The 16,315-nt window shown below is 44.2% G+C and overlaps 1 protein-coding gene across 1 annotated transcript in view; it reads left to right on the forward strand.

Annotated features, from left to right (window-relative positions):
• The first annotated feature begins 2,019 nt into the window (after positions 1 to 2,019).
• LOC128324611 (N-acetyllactosaminide beta-1,6-N-acetylglucosaminyl-transferase-like) overlaps positions 2,020 to 16,315 on the forward strand; it is a 50,629-nt gene continuing 36,333 nt past the window's right edge. Inside the window, exon 1 of the mRNA XM_053249384.1 lies at positions 2,020 to 2,122. The gene's annotated coding sequence lies outside the window, so the exon portion shown is untranslated. The remainder of the gene's footprint in view (positions 2,123 to 16,315) is intronic.

Here is a 16,315-nt window from a genome sequence, read left to right on the forward strand (position 1 = left end):
CATCATTTTGTGTCTAGCCCATCTGAGAAAAGCTGCCCACCAAGTAGTTTCATAGATTCTATTTGTAGAAGGTCGGTGGGACACTAGAATGGTATTTAAGACTGCCATGGAGTAATCCCTTTGTCCTATAATCTGACACTCAGTTTCCAAATGTGGAGCTGGAACCAACCTGGACCTGGATGATACGCCAGGCTGGTCATTTTGTGGGTCTGTCAAAGCAGATGTTTTGGGGACTTTGTCATGGCAAGGAATCTCCACAGGGGTGGAGGCTAACAGGTTCAGAGAACCTGGGCCACCAATGAAAAGGGCCGCTGGAGCCCCCGTAGTGCATGATGTCACAGTCACACGCAAAGAGGAAGGGGCTTGGCCTCAATGGAGCCTGTGCAAGCCCTCTGGAACTAATTTCCAGGCAGTGCTTGCTGCTGGATCATGTTTATTTCCCTTCCTCTCCTTCACTGGAGGGAGAAGAAGAGAAATAAACACAGCTCAGCAGCCAGTGCTGCCTGTAAATGTGCTCCAGAGAGCTGTCACAGGCTCCATGGAGCCTGGGTTCCACCCCCTTTGTGCATGACATTATGCGTGGGCAGGGGCGTAACTATAATAGGGCAAGGAGAGACAGTTGTCTGGGGGCCCACTGCCTGGGTGGGGGCCCAGAGGCAAGTCACATGACTGACTCCCCCAGCCGTGCACCCACCCGGGCTTCCTTCCGTTGTATTCATCCTCCGAAATTGATGTGAGTGTTAAGACGGGGAGCTACCAGAACAGCTTGTCTTTCTCTAGTACCAAGAAATGACTTGCATCATCCACAATTTACAAAACCTTTTAAAAAATAATTTGAGCTTCTGTGAGTGGGGGGCCCATTTAAAATCCTGTCTCTGGGCCCACTACAACCTTGCTATGCCCCTGTCAGCGTGGGGGGGCACTAGTGGGGTGGGAAAAGGGCCACTGCTCTACAGGCTACGCCACTGAATCCCCACAACTTTTAACACTGCTTCTTCTTCTACCACCACACCCAATTCTTCTTGACAAGAAAACAGGCCAAAATGGACATTAGAATCCAGAGGAAAGAGTTGTGGTATGCAAGGTCAAGACAGTGGAGTTGAATCAGGAATATTAATGGTTTAATGAGATAGATATTATTTACAGACAGACAAGGGCAGTCTGCCTTCAGTGCTCTTGCTGCTGGCTGTTTTGTTAGCCCCAGCTCTACTCCAGGACTGGAATAAAAGTAACTAAAGCACCATTCAAAAGCTGGCTTGGATCAACGAATGGATTAACCAAAAACACCACAGACACTAAAATGAACAACTTTCTAGGCAGAATAACTAACAGCACTTGCATCACGATCTGCCTAGCAGTGGGCACAGTTCCACCTATTGCTGGAAGAACAACAGCAATCAACTGCCCATCCCCACTGCCCACATTTAAATACCAAATATAGTTTTAAAAGGGTTTTCTTTTTGACAAATCAAGTGAAATGTTGTTCTGTAGATATTCCAGCATTCAGCTGAAGACAAAATGCTTCGGTGTGAGTAAAGAGCCCAACTCACCAGACAATAACAGCTATAGCATCTCTCCTGGTATAATTGATTTAATTATATTTTCCTCTGCAACTACAGTTGATGCCTGTAAGTTGATGCAATCTTTGTTAGCATCACAGCGTCAGATTGATGGAGCGTGTTTAGACAGAGTTTTGCTTGCTTAGACACCTTTTGCAAAACCAGTCTCATTCACAGCGTGAATGGACAAGCCATATAATAGAAAGCTGGATAATTCAGAATGCTTGTTTGGCAAATAAGGTTGTTGTAATGTTGCAGAGCATCACTGCTGCTGCATTTGCCATGTTGAATGGCTGCTCTACATTTATTTCAGATCTGAAATGCCACCTCTTGCTTGATAATTAATAAGAAAGACCGTCTGATCTGAAAGGGGTAAGATGGTAATGCACCAGGAATTTATTTGCTAAAAATACACATTGAGCTCTGACATCAGGACTGTTTGTGGATGATTTTGGAGGACATGGAAATCACTGCTGCTTTAGGCTCAATTTTCTTCCACTAGTATGGAAAGTTTTTAAATCCAGCATTGTGTGGGACTAAATTCTCTTCTGCACTGTAATCAGGTATGTCTGCTTGTTTGTTTTCTTCTGCTGCCTAGTATGACAATTGCCAGCTGATACTTAATGTATACTCTTTAAATAGACACTTGGAGTATTTCTAGAGTGTCTGTGTCCAGGCCATGAAAAAAGGCCATTAAGTCTAAAAGCATGGAAATTGTTGCCTTGTTAAATAAGTTAGATCCTATAAAATAGCTAAAGTTACGTTGTCTGTTTCCCATCTTGGGAAGTAGCTTCTTCTTTATTGCTTCAGATAGCCCAGGGATGATTCCAAAAATAACATAAGCATTATCCATTACTGTTGCTTTTATTATTCTGAAAATTGCACATCACTTAACAGCAGACATTTCAAGTGAGGTGAGAGTTTCATGCAACTCTCACAAATCAACTTTTTAATTAAGTTAATTTCTTTATTACTTAACCTTTTAGTTGAAAATGAAATTATGGGACTTCTAACTCAACTTAATATTTACGGCTAATAAATAAATTTAATAATTAAATTTAACTAGACGTTAAATTTTTCATCAACTTTTCCAATCACTGCTAAAAAGGGAGATTTGAGGAAGGATAGGAGCTGAATGAGAAACCACGATTGCATGATTCCTTAAACAGGGACAAAATGACTACTAAATCATATTGGATGTTCTTCTTCCCCGGGTCTTTTTCTTTTGTAATACAACTAAATTGCCTTTGTCACACTCACAGCAATTATTGTACAGCAGAATCCTTACTGAATTCACAAATGTAAGTGTATGAGCAGTGTGTCTAGTGTGTGTGGATATGTTTGTAAATGGGACAGTCCATACAATCATCCCACATAACTGATAACTGTTGTAACATAGATGTGTCTAGGGTTGGAGAATTATTGTGCAATTTCTGTTAGAGGTATATTAGCAATCATATTGATAAGGAGAGCTTTGATTTGACCAGATTTTGTATTTGCTTGGATAAAAATGGAGGCCTCTTGTCCTCAAAAATGACCTTGCAGAAATGTATGAGTCAGAAGCTGTCTGAGCAGGTAATTTCATAAGTAAATCCAATAGGCAGTGAGGTAACATAGCCTAATAGCTAAATGTTGGGGGTGGAGGGAATTCAACATGGAAACGAAAAACCCCAGCAGACATCCTGCAGCTTGACGTAGTGGAACATAACAAAATATGGGAAATTCTTTGGGGGCTGGCTGTGTAAAATGCTCTTGACTAGGAGAGAGGTCCAATGAGAAGAAAGTAAATAGCTATGACCATGGAAGGGCTATATAAATACTGTAATTGTATTAGGTTCTACGAGGTCCTCAGATTTCACTAGAAGTCTGAGCACCTTCAGCCAGCTGAATTACTTTGTTTCTGCTGCATCCTTTTTTAATTTGTGATAAGGCTTAATAAACTGATTGTGGGAGAACATTAAGAGTTTAGCCATTTTCTAGGAGTCATTAGAGTAAATTCCTGGGAGCAGAGGCGTAACTAGGGAAAACGGCGCTCGGGGCAAGCACTGAAATTGCGCCCCCCCGCCGCGTCCCCCCCGCCGCCGCCCCAACATACATCTGACTGACACACGTTTCAGAAAACTTTTATTTTAAAAATTTAAAAAATTACAAAAATTACCAAAAATTTCAAAATGCACTACATACTTAGGTTTTTCCTCACAACAACCCTGTGAAGTTGGCTTGTATCTCAAACATCAGAATTATGATGCAATGATGATGATTATGATTTATGATGCCCCTCCCTCACGCCCTTGTTCTGTTCCTGACTCTCCCTTGTGAGTGACTGTATTTTAACAAAACAAAAACCAAGGACTCCAAAGTAATTCGAGGGACTAGGGTGATAGTGCTAAAGACTCCTTATTCTCCCGCTGCTAAAGAAAGACTCCCCTTTTCCAAAACCGCGCGCTATTTACACCAGAAAAGGTTTCAAATGGAGGGGGAAGCATTTATGCATTTATGCTTTGTTTTATGTTACGATTTCAAAGTTAGAAAAACTATAAAAGGGCCATTTTAGAGAAGATATGCACTGCCTTAGTTGCAAATCCTGCTTTTTTGAGATTCCCTGCAATTGAATAAAGCGATAATATACACCTTTGCTATTTAAATTGGTTGGAGAGTATTTATGACAATAAAAAAATGAAATGGCATTTCAGATGCAACATTGGTTGCCTAAGACCACTCAGATTTAACTAATCTTCATCACATTGACAAAAAGAGCAATTAAAATTAAAATCCATGACTAAAACCAAAACACTTTGGGGGTGTTTTTAATGAAAGGTGGTATATAAATTTAACAATAAATGTTTAGAAGTATATACTTTCACCCCCTGCCCAACCTACAATTAATTCCAGCTTATTTTCAAAGGGCTTCTAGTTTTATTTACAAATTGCTTGGCAGCACCAATGTTTAAGTAATCGCTAATTGCTCCTAATGATAGTTTTACTTATTGTCAAATTTATATACCACCTTTCATTAAAACATTCTCTGTTCATCTGATTTTCAGTCTGGTTAATTAAATCAGTGGAGGTTTAGACTTTCCTGATGGGCTGAAACAGCTAATCCATTTTGATGATGACATATAATTAAATTAGCTTGCATTACATAGTGAAAAAGTCCAGGAAGGGAGAGATGGGGGAATGTGGAACCCAAGGTTCCACATCCCCCCATCTCCCCCTCCCTGAACCTTTTCAGTTAAAATGTGGTTAGATTATGGGGGAGGAAGGACTTGAATGAGCAAAAAGGGGAACTGGTTCGGGCGTTCAGGAAGTTGTTCAGAAGAGGGAGTTGTTCAGGAAGTTTGCTCTGGTGTGTGTCCTCCTCTCGATGCATGCGCGACTGGTGGCGGGGCGGTGGGGCGCGCCGGGGAGTGAGAGTCAGAGACTTGGACTACGAAGACGCCATGGCGCCCAGTGCTGGATGAGCAATGCCAATGGGGGGCGCGCACCGGGACCGGGGGAGGGGGACTGCTCTGCAAAAAATAAACAAACAAAAAAAATTTTTTTTCCCGGCAAATCGGCGGGGGCACTTTTTGGTGCCCCCTGCCAAGTTGCGCCCGGGGCATGTGCCCCCTTGCCCCCCTATAGTTATGCCTATGCTGGGAGGACCTTTTTTCTGAACCAAAGTGTCTCTTCTAAGGTTGTGGCCAAGCCCAGAGAGCTGGTCTTGTGGTAGAAAACATGAATTGTCCCCATTGCTAAGCAAGGTCCACCCTGGTTTGCATTTGAATGGGAGACTATATGCGTGAGCACTCTAAGATATTCCCCTTAGGGGATGGAGCTGCTTCAGGGGTGGAGGGGTGGGGGAGCAGAAGGTTCCAAGTTCCTTCCCTGGCATCTCCAAGACAGAGCTGAGAGAGATTCCTGCCTGCAAGTTTGGAGAAGCTGCTGCCAGTATGTGTAGACAATACTGAGCTAGATGGATCAATGGTCTGACTTGGTATATGGCAGCTTCCTACTTTCCTATATTCCTACACATAAATTATTTAAATAAAAATAAAATTATCACACTGTACTATGAAAACTTGATCACCACCAAGCTGTCAGTAGTTTATATACATACCTGGGCGGAGCCTAAGTAAGGGCAAGTGAAGCCATAGCCTAGTAAGGGCAAGGAACTATGGGCAAGGTGAAGCCAGGGCCTAGTAAGGGCAAGTTGAAGCCCCGCCCATCGAAGGGCATGATGTCACCACAGCAGGGAGGAGTTGAAAACCCTCCAGAGAACATGCCCAGGCATGCCCAGAGCCTGCCTCCTCCTGTACCATGAGGCCTACCCCACCTGACATGTGAGGACCTATAGGAAGTAGGTCCCACCCTGCCGTTCAATGCCTATAGTGTTGCTGCTGCATTGAGTATCCTACAAGGGTTGCAGCATAGCCCCCATTGCATAAAGATAACAATTCTACTGTTTGCTTGTGGGTTTGATATTATGGGATCTCCTCAGAGCCCTAATTTGGCAACAAATCAGCCAGATTCTACACCTAAGCCAAGAAAACGCTATATTAGCACCAGTTCAGATGATGAACCACAAGGACCGTCTGTCCAAACGTATGCTGAAGAACAAGCTGAGACAAGGGAAATATGGCAAGACATCCTGGCAACCTTGGCAGCTGAGCCACAGGTAAATAGATTTTACATTCTAGGTTTTGAGGGTTTGTGTGTGCGTGAAAAAAATGACATTAAACTAATAGTCTTTTCTTTTCTCCCTTTAGAATTCAGCACTTGTGCAAATTCTGAAACCTTCTTGCATAGCAATGCAGAAATTCTTTGGCCTGAATATCAATGAAGAGCTCTATAGTACCTGGGCGGAGCCTAAGTAAGGGCAAAGTGAAGCCAGAGCCTAGTAAGGGCAAGTTGAAGCCCTGCCCTTCAAAGGGCATGATGACATCACAGCAGGAAGGAGCCGAAAGCTTCTAACTAAGGGCAGGTTGAAGCCACAGCCTCCTAAGGGTATAGTGGAGAGCCTCCACAGAACATGCCCAGGCAGACCCCCATGTTCAGGCATGCCCAGAGCAGATGCAGAACAAACACCCATGTTTGGACATCCAACCCCCACACACCCCGAAACAGGTCTGTGTATGTTCAGACATGCACACAGCAAGGGTTAGGTCTGCACAACATAAGGCCCGGGGACCAGATCAGGCCCTCAGGGACTTTTTTGTGGGTCCACTGATTAGCACAACTTGCAGCAACAGCACCCCAAGGCCACTCTTTGGGTTAGTTCCCTTCCCTCTTCTTCATCTTTTCATCCTCTGCCCTCTCTGAAACTGCTTTACAGCACCATCCTGTGCATGTTTACTTGGAAATATTCCCACAGGGCTTCCAGTCATGCTTACTCCTAAGTAAGCATGACTAGGATTGCAACATGAAATCGACAGCAAGTTAGAGAGAGGAGAGGATTTTGCATTTGTTTGGGGCTGGCATTTTTTAAGTGAGATCTCACTAGATGCCCCAGTGACTGAGCAAGGACAGGCTCTATTTTCTGGCCATGATTCTTAGTTAAAATTGTGGGTCCCTTGCCAAAGGGGGAAAGATCCACAACTATCTAATAATTGCATGCATTAATATTTTTAATAATTAATTTTAATTCAATAATGTGCTGAAAATTGACCTTGACCACTGAACACCATTGTGCTTGGTTCCAGCCTATCAAAACATTTGAATTGTGCACCCCCCCCGGGTTAGCCCCAGAGCAGGGTTTTTTTTTAGAGAGAAAATAAAATGCTCTTCAGATTAACTAAATAGGGTATATTCTGGATTTTAAGAACTCATAGTTAGTTAGTTGTTTATTTACGATCTTAGATCAAACATCAATATACACAGAATATACACAGTAAAAAGAGAAAACAATAATGGAAACAAAGTCTAAAATGTCATCAAATATATAAAATCAGGAATCTTAAGAACTCATACACATTAACTTTGTACTATGGATTCTGAAGTTGAAAGTTTTCCCCTTTTAAAAAGAAAAGTTGCCCTGCAATTAATGCTGGATCATCTTTTCTTTGTCTCTGTGATGTACTAGTGGCAACTGCTGACGAACCTCTCCTGATTATCTCAGTGGGTGGTGTGGTTCATATTGAAGAAGACCATTCTGAAATGTGAAGGCTAGTGTATGCCTTGAATAAAGAAAAATTGCACTTGGAAATTTTCAAACAAAATTCCCCCCAAACTGTTTCGTAACTTGACCCCCACTCCAATAATAAAAATTGATTACTGAAACTTTTGGATAGATGAAGGGGTCAGCTATTTTGAGGGGATGATGGGATCAGAAATCTTGATCTTGAAGCATTTTGGCACTAAACATGTTGCGCATGAAGATATTGTACATAATCCTTTATGCATTTAATAGGGTTGTGACTGAGACACATTTCAAGGGGATTAATAATCTTTGACCTTCCAAATATTGGATTATACCCAGTTCTGAATATCCAGAACTATATGTAGGCTTTCTTTCTTTCTTTCTTTCTTTCTTTCTTTCTTTCTTTCTTTCTTTCTTTCTTTCTTTCTTTCTTTCTTTCTTGGCTAGAGGGTCTTTTGTATGACCTATGTGATGATAGAATATATGGGGGGCAGAGAAAAAGCTCTACATACTTGTTTTAAAAGCTGGGCCCCTTCAAACATTGTGGCTGGGGTGTGTCTGTTCAGTGTTTCAGCATGATAACAACCAGAAAGCGGACCCTGCCCAACCCCACCAAGGCTTAATGTCTTGAGGTACACCAGAATTTTCCCTCTTTGTCTCTGTGAAGACCACAAAGAACCAACAAGCGGTAAGTACATGGTCATTTTTCTTATTGGATCAGAGAGGATCTGATCTCTCCTACAGTATTTTTAATTGCCTAAATAGTTTTGTGCAACAGTATTCCCTGCCCCCCCCCCCCCCCGCTTCCCTGTAGCCTGTGATAATTTAAATTGGGTCCCTCCTGTCGTCTTAAATGGGGTTCCTTCACCATGCTAGCTTTCCCCAACCATGTGTCCTTTGATCCTTATATTTTCCTATGTAAAAAGGCTTTTCTGACCAGAGGCTTTATTAATTCATGTGTGGTTTTTTTTTTAAAAAAATAATATTATCCTTTTAAGTTTTAGTTATTTGTTTCAAGTTAGACTTACTACAACAACCCTTTGAGGTGGGCTGCCTGTGAGGTGGAGTTTTCTAACTCTTGTTTTTCTTGTTTTTAGAACTTGCAGGTGTTGCTGTAAGCCAATCCTGAGCTATCTGGAATGTTGGCCTTTGTGAACGATATTAAAAATGATTTCCTGTATGCCTATAGCAATGAGATATGTGCCACTCTGTGGGGAGGGGGTAGGAAGCCATGCTCTGATGATACACAGTCAGATTCAGATGTTGATCCTACAGAGCTGTCTCAGACAAACTCATCTGCAGAAGCAAAAAACTATTGCTTACAGACAAGTTGGTACCAAACTGTCAGGCAGCTCTGAAGAATCAGATGTTTGTAAACTGACTAATTTTTTGAAACACCCTGTTAATCTTTTTCACTGAGTTAATTTTGACACATCTGCATGCATGGCATTATATTAAGGGACTAAATTCAAACAAGTATCCTCCCTGGCAAACTATGAACATGCTACCATATGTATGTATGTATGTATGTATGTGAGTCCTTTTCAGGCATTACCAAGTACAGTATCCCTTGGCTGTGCTATGCAGGGCCCCTCCCCCCGCCAACCTAGTGTCCAGCATTTATATATGAAGCACATCAGCATGGTGGTGGGGCATGCCAGTATGCTCTCCCCTAGACATCTGGGGATTTCATTATGTAACAATCTAGACAGCAATGATCTTTTACGATCAAAATATGTTGTACATGAAAAGGAAGCCCTGTAGCCATCTACACATTGTATGTCTGTCTGTCTGTCTGTATGTGTGTGTGTATGTATGATATTTATACCCTGCCCCTTCTTCCAAGGAACTCAAGGTCGTGTTCCCTCATTGTATCTGCACAACAACCCTGTGAGGTAGGTTAAGCCAAGAAGCAGCAAATGCCCCTCCTAGTCTGACACTCCAGGCACTACACAGCACCGACTCTCTGGAGTACTAGTATGCTTTGTAAACCCTATCCTGAGCTTAGTAACATCAGGCTGGGAGCTCCCTGGCTGCCTGTGAGCTATCTTATAGTTATCAATACTCATCTTTTAGAGGAACAGACCTTTCATACTTCAAAAAGCAGGCACTTGTCTTTGTGTGGATCTGGAGCAGACAATGATTGGCTGCTTTGGAAAACACATAAATTATAGTAAAGAGCCAAGAAAAACAGAATTGATTAGAATTCTAAAGTGTTTAGATTGGATAATTCTGTACTGTTGATGAGAAAACAATCTTAAAAACATATGATATGTACAGCAGAGTCAGCATACATTATGTTATATACAACATACAAGATGTATTTAACACACACGTACACACACATCATATTGCTATTTAGTTGTTCACTGTTCTTTTGTAAGGAAAGTGAATGGCTCTACATGCATAAGGTCTGGCCTACACACATGATGGAATATCCTACATGTCCATGCATGAATCTTGTATGTAGCTCCATCATGTAAGATGAATGCACACAGATATGTCATTGTACATACAAGCTGGAAGCAGCAATCAATTCACTTCAGTAAGCCTACACAATTTTCATTTTTACACACACACACACACACACACACACACACACACACAGACAGAGAGAGAAATTGTCTGATATGTAATTGTTTTGTCAACAAATTTAATTTCTTTTTTTTTTAAAGGATTTGTTTTATAGAAGAAAAAATGGACTTTTATAAGAAATAATTTAATTTCTTATAATTTCTCTTGGGAGGTATTAGCTAGTCTGGTTGTTTTCCAGTGATTCTAAGTTAGAATGTTAGTGACTAGGGCAATATAGACCCCGGCTTGATCTGATGACTGCCTCTATTTAATCGGGAGTTCTCAGTGAACTATTAATGCAATGTACATTATCTCTTAGTGCTAGACACTCTTACAGGTGTCTTTGTAGCGCAAGGATATCTTTAAAAACCACAGCTCTGTAGACTGTGGTATCTCAAACTTTCTTTGATTCTACTTCATCTACAAAGCCTAGACCTGTCCCCTAACTAGGATCTCTCTCCCTCCCCTTTCCATCTCTGACACAGTTTTGCACCTAGTCCTTGTCACTGTTTCTTTGCTTTCATTTTTAACAAATCTCTCCCCCCTCCCTTCTTCCTACATCTCTAATATGAATTAGCCTGGATTAGGAATTAACTTGAATAAGGACAATTATACTGCCTCTGCTTCCTCTTACTAGCCTCAACCTGGCACATAGCTAACTAGGCTCTCCCCACCCCCACCCTGTGTTCTTGTCACTTTCTAACCATCTAGATTTTCTTTGCCTCAGACACTGTTTTTCCCTTCTTCTCTGACACAGTTTCACAACTAGTCCTTGTCACTGCTCTTAATCTTTCATTCTTGCTTGCTTGCTTGCTTGCTTTCTCTATCCTCAATAGGACTTAGTCTTGGTCAGTAATTTTGATGCATTTAATTAGTGTGTGTTAGTTGATTGCTAAAGAACCAGAATTCTCATTTCCTAGTGAATACACAAAATACAAACTCCCCCCCCCACACACACAAGCGTCAGATAAATAGAAATTGCATCTGTCAGCCTACCTGTGCATGCACGCACACAAACACACACACACACACACACACACACACACATCAAAAGCCTCTAGTGGTCATAGATCTGATGAACACTTAACGGTTAGACCACACCATTTGAAGGGCCCAGTACTGCCAGTTTTTTGGAGAAATGGTTAAAAAAAAAAGCCTTGTTTCTTAGACAGCAAGGCATTGTCACTGCATAACGAAAGAGAGCATGATTTTAGTGTTTTTAAGAAGTTGTACTTATCAGAATGTATGAAATTGTCCTACTTATACATCACACACAAAAAGCATATTTATTTATTTATTTATTTATTCATTCATTCATTCAATTTCTATACCACCCTTCCAAAAATGGCACAGGGAGGTTTACACAGAGAAATAATAAATAAATGAGATGGATCCCTGTCCCCAAAGGGATCACAATCTAAAAAGAAACATAAGATATACATCAGCAACAGTCACTGGAGGTACAGTGCTGAGAATGGATAGGGCTGATGTTTCAGGGACCTCTCAGGATAAAACTCCAGGCTAGCTTCATCACAGAGACAAAGAAAAGATGATCCAGCATTAATTGCAGGGCAACTTTTCTTTTTAAAGGGGGAAAACTTTCAACTTCAGAATCCATAGTACAAAGTTAATGTGTATGAGTTCTTAAAATCCAGAATATACCCTATTTAGTTAATCTGAAGAGCATTTTATTTTCTCTCTAAAAAAAACCCTGCTCTGGGACTAACCCGGGTGTGTGTGTGTTTGCACAATTCAAATGTTTTGATAGGCTGGAACCAACCACAATGGTGTTCAGTGGTCTCTCGAGGGTCGGGGAGGAGACGTTGCGGTCATCTTTCAAGAGACCCTCCCCGTTTCCAGGTGCCCGGTCAGGCAATCTCAGAATTTTGAGTGTTTGTCCTTGAGGGTGGGCCTCCGAGATAGGCTGGGGATTCTGCTGGTGTACCGACCACCCCGCTGCACTTCAGTCTCCCTACCTGAGCTGGCGGGGGTGGTCTCGGAGGTGGCCTTGGGTTCCCCCAGGCTTATTGTCTTGGGGGATTTCAATGTCCACGCTGAGGCCCCCCTAGTGGGTGCGGCTCAGGATTTCATGGCCTCCATGGCAACCATGGGCCTGTCTCAATTGGTATCGGGCCCTACCCACGTGGCGGGACACACTCTGGATCTGGTTTTTGCCAACCGGGAAATAAATGATCTGGAGGTGGGGGAATTTGAGACCACTCCCTTGTCATGGACAGATCGTCACCTGGTGGGGTTTAGTTTGACTGCTCCGTCTGCCCTCTGCAGGGGTGGTGGGCCGATTAAGATGGTCCGCCCCCAGAGGCTTATGGATCCGCTTGGATTTCAGACGGCCCTCGGGGAGTTTCCAGTGTCCAGAGCTGGTGACCCTGTCGAGGCCTTGGTTGATCTCTGGAATGGAGAGATGGCCAGGGCTGTTGACACGGTTGCCCCCAAGCGCCCTCTCCGGCTTGGTGGAGCCCGTTCCGCTCCTTGGTTTTCCTCGGAGCTTAGGGCGATGAAGCAACTCGGACGACGGCTGGAGCGACGCTGGAGGAAGAGTCGTCACGAATCCGACCGAACACGGGCTAGAGCCCATTTTAGGGACTACTCCGTGGCGGTGGGGGCGGCGAAGAAATGCTTTTTCTCCGCCTCCATTGCGTCTGCTCAGTGCAGACAAACAGAGCTGTTTCGTGTGGTGAAAACCTTGCTCCACACATCCCCCCAGACAATGGGGGAGGAGCCATCTACAGCTCTTTGTGATCGGTTTGCCTGTCGCTTTGCAGATAAAGTCGCTTGCATCCGTGCTGACCTGGACTCCAGAGTTTTGGCAGTTCCGGCAGACGTGCCTTTGGTACCATCTGGTCCCGTTGTGTTGGATTATTTTTGGTTGGTGTGGCCTGAAGATGTGGACAAGATCCTGGGCAGTGTGCGGGCGACTTCGTGCGCTCTTGACCCTTGCCCTTCATGGCTAATAAAAGCTGCCAGGGAGGGGACAGGTAGATGGCTGGAGGTGATCGTTAATACTTCATTAAGGGAGGGCAGGATGCCATCGTGCCTTAAGGAGGCGGTGGTAAGACCTCTATTAAAAAAGCCCTCCCTTGATCCCTCCAACCTGGACAACTATAGACCTGTGTCTAACCTTCCCTTTTTGGGCAAGGTGATAGAGCGTGTGGTGGCGTCCCAGCTGCAGAGGGTCTTGGATGATACGGATTATCTGGACCCTTTTCAACCTGGCTTCCGCCCCGGGTATGGGACTGAGACTGCCTTGGTCGCTCTAGTGGATGACCTACGCCGGGAACTAGACAGGGGGAGTGCGTCCCTGTTGGTTCTGCTGGACCTCTCGGCGGCGTTCGATACCATCGACCATGGTATCCTTCTGGGCCGCCTCTCGAGTATGGGAATCGGAGGCACTGCGTTGCAGTGGTTCCGGTCCTTTCTTGAGGGGAGGGTCCAGAAGGTGGTGCTGGGGGACTACTGCTCGGCCCCGTGGCCGTTGGCCTGTGGGGTCCCGCAGGGATCGGTCTTGTCCCCTATGCTGTTTAACATCTACATGAAGCTGCTGGGAGAGGTCATCCGGAGATTTGGACTGAGTTGTCAGCAATATGCGGATGACACTCAGCTCTATCTCTCCTTGTCATCTGATCCTAGGGAGGCGGTGGATGTCCTGAATTGGGGGCTGGAGGCCGTGATGGGTTGGATGTGGGCTAACAAACTGAAATTGAATCTGGATAAGACGGAGGTACTGTTGGTCAGTAGGAGAGCCAATCGGGATGAAGAGATTTTACTGGTTCTGGATGGGGTTGCACTCCCCTTGAAGGAGCAAGTACGCAGCTTGGGGGTACTACTGGACCCGGCTCTGCTTTTGGAAGCTCAGGTGGAGGCAGTGGCCAGGGGTCACCACGGCTTCGGCTGGTGCGCCAGCTACGTCCCTTTCTCGAGAAGGCAGATCTGGCCACAGTTACCCACGCCTTAGTCACGTCGCGGCTGGATTACTGTAACGCGCTCTACGTGGGGCTGCCCTTGAAGAATATCCGGAAACTGCAGCTAGTGCAAAACGCGGCAGCGAGGGTTTTATCCGGAGCTGCCCGTTGGGAACATATTACCCCCATTTTGAAAGAGCTCCACTGGCTGCCGGTTCGTTTCCGGGTCCAATTCAAGGTGCTGGTTTTGACCTTTAAAGCCCTAAACGGTTTGGGCCCGGGGTATTTGAGGGACCGCCTGCTCCCAAGGGTTGCTGCCCGCTTGACAAGGACATCTGAGGGGGCCCTGCTCCGGGTGCCGACAATGAGGGAGGCCCAGCTGTCATGCACTCGGGACAGGGCCTTCTCTGTTGCTGCCCCCAGACTCTGGAATGCTCTCCCAGTGGCCATTCGTTCCTTGGACTCCATCACGGCTTTTAGAAAGCTTTTAAAGACTTGGCTTTTTACCCAGGCTTTTACATGATCGTTTTCTACTGCGGCTTCTTTGTGTTTTTATTTGTTGTATTTGTTGTATTGTTTTTATGCCTGTTTTTTAATGTTTTTATACTTTTAACATGATGTTTTTATTGTCTTTCTATTGTATGTTTTTAACTTTTGTAAACCGCCTTGGGGTTATCTTTTTAACGAAAGGCGGTATATAAATGCAAAAATAAATAAATAAGTAAGTAAGTAAGTAAGTAAGTTGTGCCAATCAGTGGACCCACAAAAAAGTCCCTGAGGGCCTGATCTGGTCCCCGGGCCTTATGTTGTGCAGACCTGGCCTAACCCTTTCTGTGTGCATGTCTGAACATACACAGACCTGTTCGGGGTGTGTGGGGGGGGCATAGGCGTAACTATAGGGGGGCGGGGGGCACGTGCCCCGGGCGCCACTTGGCAGGGGGCGCCAAAAAGTGCCCCGCCGATTTGCCGAAAAAAATTTTTTTGGGGTTTTTTTTTTGCAGAGCAGTCCCCCTCCCCCGGTCCCGGCGCGCCCCCCCCCATTGGCATTGCTCATCCAGCACTGGGCGCCATAAGGGAGGGGCATCATAATCATAATAATCATCATTGCATCATAATTCTGATGTTTGAGATACAAGCCAACTTCACAGGGTTGTTGTGAGGAAAAACCTAAGTATAATGTAGTATGTATCATCATTGCATCATAATTCTGATGTTTGAGATACAAGCCAACTTCACAGGGTTGTTGTGAGGAAAAACTTAAGTATAATGTAGTATTTATCATCATTGCATCATAATTCTGATGTTTGAGATACCAGCCAACTTCACAGGGTTGTTGTGAGGAAAAACCTAAGTATGTAGTGCATTTTGAAATTTTTGGTAATTTTTGTAATTTTTAAAATAAAAGTTTTCTGAAACATGTGTGTCAGTCAGATGTATGTTGGGGGGGGGCGCAGCGGGGGGCGCAATTTCAGTGCTTGCCCCGGGCGCCGTTTTCCCTAGTTACGCCTCTGGTGGGGGGGGATGTCCAAACATGGGTGTTTGTTCTGCATCTGCTCTGGGCATGCCTGAACATGCCTGGACATGGGGGTCTGCCTGGGCATGTTCTGTGGAGGCTCTCCACTATACCCTTAGGAGGCTGTGGCTTCAACCTGCCCTTAGTTAGAAGCTTTCGGCTCCTTCCTGCTGTGATGTCATCATGCCCTTCGAAGGGCAGGGCTTCAACTTGCCCTTACTAGGCTCTGGCTTCACTTTGCCCTTACTTAGGCTCCGCCCAGGTACTATAGAGCTCTTCATTGATATTCAGGCCAAAGAATTTCTGCATTGCTATGCAAGAAGGTTTCAGAGTTTGCACAAGTGCTGAATTCTAAAGGGAGAAAAGAAAAGACTATTAGTTTAATGTCATTTTTTTCACACACACACAAACCCTCAAAACCTAGAATGTAAAATCTATTTACCTGTGGCTCAGCTGCCAAGGTTGCCAGGATGTCTTGCCATATTTCCCTTGTCTCAGCTTGTTCTTCAGCATAGGTTTGGACAGACGGTCCTTGTGGTTCATCATCTGAACTGGTGCTAATATAGCGTTTTCTTGGCTTAGGTGTAGAATCTGGCTGATTTGTTGCCAAATTAGGGCTCTGAGGAGATTC

The sequence above is a fragment of the Hemicordylus capensis genome, chromosome 4 (assembly GCF_027244095.1).
Source record: "Hemicordylus capensis ecotype Gifberg chromosome 4, rHemCap1.1.pri, whole genome shotgun sequence".
Taxonomy (NCBI): domain Eukaryota; kingdom Metazoa; phylum Chordata; class Lepidosauria; order Squamata; family Cordylidae; genus Hemicordylus; species Hemicordylus capensis.